Below are 2,500 nucleotides of genomic sequence, written 5' to 3' on the forward strand. Positions count from 1 at the left end.
ACATCTGCAAGGGCCACAGTCCCTGAACACAACATAGACAACACATCTGCAAGGGCCACAGTCCCTGAACACAACACAGACAACACATCTGCAAGGGCCACAGTCCCTGAAGCACACATGATTGTATAGGCTGCTGGTCCACTAACATTTTCATTAATTACTATTTTTTATGTAATTATTTTTATATTGTTTTACTTTCTTTTTTATCCAAGAAAAATGTTTTTTATTTATTTATCTTATTTTATTTTATTTTTAAAAAAAGGGCCTTATCTTCAACAGACCAGGTTGTCAATGAAATTAGATTTGTTTAAAGGGTTTTTTAAACCAGGCCCAGTCCAGGTAATGTCCAAGTCGGACTCAGCAACACACACCTTCATTCATGTACACAGAAACAAATAAGGGAACACAACAGATTGCATATAATTTATAAACAAAATTACATTTTCAAAATAAGCATTTGTGTACAGTCCAGATTATGTCCAGGTCACTCAAATTAGGGAACACAACAACAGATATCATATAATCTATAAACATAATTATACTTTCAAAATAAGCCTTTGAGGACTTCTCATATTTTTTTTAAATGTTTTTTGGCATCATTATCGTTTTCAACCAAGTAACTTTCTAAAGTTAGAAAATACTGAATAAATGTTTTAAAGAAAGTAATACTAAGTGAATATCTGTTTTTGGCCTTAAAAATAAACCTTTTACCGAGTACTATAATTAAATTGACTAAATCATGATTGTCAATGAACTCTCCTAAAATAACAGAAACCACATTAAGCTTCATAAACAAACCAATCCTTAAACACATTTTTTCAACTTCCACCCAAAACAAAGACACAATATGACAATACCAAAACAAATGCAGGGTAGATTCAGGCTCCTGACAACAAAATCGGCAATCATCTGACTCTGTCATATTCCATAATTTTAACATTTTCCCTGTGGGTAAGAAGTTATAAATAATTTTAATTTGAAAATAACGATTTTGCACATCGATAGTGGTTTTATAGATTAGTTTGAATATGGCATCCCATGGCAAAGGGCAGTCAAAAAAGTCCTCCCATTTTCCATTTGTGTTGTATGAGGCAGCCTTCAAAGATTTCTTTATTAAATAAAAATTACATATTTTTCTATTTATTTTAGTTCCTTTTTGCCAACTAGAATTTCTTATTAGAGGTTTACAAACTAATAATTTAGTAGTTCCATAATTAATTATTTGTTTCCATCTTTTCCCAATGACTCCAGTTAGTTGATCAAATGAAAAGCTTGAGCAAGCATCACCATACATAGCTCTAAATTCATCATAATTCATAATTTTACCATTCTCATTGATAATATCATTGACAAAAATGATTCCTCTTTCAAACATATTTTTCCAAAACAAAGGCTTTCCATCTATTACAATATTAGAGTTCATCCATATTATCTGCTGCAAAATATCGTCTCTTTTTTCTGGCACATCAAATTGAAAACACCACTATGAGTGGATTGTTTCCTTTATGAACCCCGCCATGTTTCCCAGCAGACTCTCTGGGAGGGGATCACTTGTAAAAAAGGATACAATTTCTTTTGATACAGTACATTTTTTTTGTCCAACAGGACATTTGTGTACCACTCAATGTTTAAATACATCTTTGGAACAATTGATGCTTTTAAAGACAGACACATAGCTTCAAGGTTGAGAAGTTTCAGGCCCCCATATTCATACTCTTTGTACAAAACCTTTCTTTTAATCTTTTCTGGTTTGCCGTTCCAGACAAAATCGAAGACCCTCCGCTCATAAATCTTAAAAAAGTTTTGTGATGGAGCTGGTAATGACAAAAACAAATAAATAAATTGAGGAATAATTAACGAGTTGGCAATAGACATTTTACCATACAAGGTTAGGGATTTCCCTTTCCATAATTGCATAATTTTGTCCAGCTTTCTTAGTCGATTATCATAATTTACTGAGCCTAGATCTTCCAGATTTTCTGGGACAACAACACCAAGTATGTTAACTGGTCCATCTGTCCACAAAACAGGCACTTTGCATTCCATTCGAAAGGACGTTCCCTTTAGATTTCCGATCCTTAACATTTTACATTTATCATAATTAAGCTTAAGGCCAGATTGCTGTGAAAATATGTCCAAAAGATTAAGAAGGTTCCGCAAACAATGAGGAAAAATCTTATCTTTGTGAATCAGCCTTTTCTGACATGAACTTCATCAAGAACAAACACAGAACACGCCTCACTGATGCACATCTTCAAGACTCACTCAGAGTTGCAGTGTCAAGTTACACACCAGAGTACAACACACTAGTTAACAGCATGCAATGCCAGGCTACCCACTAACTGACAAAGAAACAGATAACAGATTTGGTGTCCAGTTCAAAGTGTGACATGATTTAAAAATTTGAGAGTTTACTTTTGTATTTGACATGAGTTATTATTTGTACAAACATGGTGCAAAGTAATTCATGATTTGTTAATAAATGTTAGTGGCTAGCTAG

The 2,500-nt window shown here is 33.2% G+C and overlaps 1 protein-coding gene across 3 annotated transcripts in view; it reads right to left on the reverse strand.

The window, feature by feature from the left end:
* LOC133659742 (dysbindin-A-like) overlaps positions 1-2,500 on the reverse strand; it is a 39,180-nt gene that overhangs the window by 23,301 nt on the left and 13,379 nt on the right. The gene's annotated exons all lie outside the window — the stretch shown is intronic.

The sequence above is a fragment of the Entelurus aequoreus genome, linkage group LG11 (assembly GCF_033978785.1).
Source record: "Entelurus aequoreus isolate RoL-2023_Sb linkage group LG11, RoL_Eaeq_v1.1, whole genome shotgun sequence".
Classification (NCBI taxonomy): domain Eukaryota; kingdom Metazoa; phylum Chordata; class Actinopteri; order Syngnathiformes; family Syngnathidae; genus Entelurus; species Entelurus aequoreus.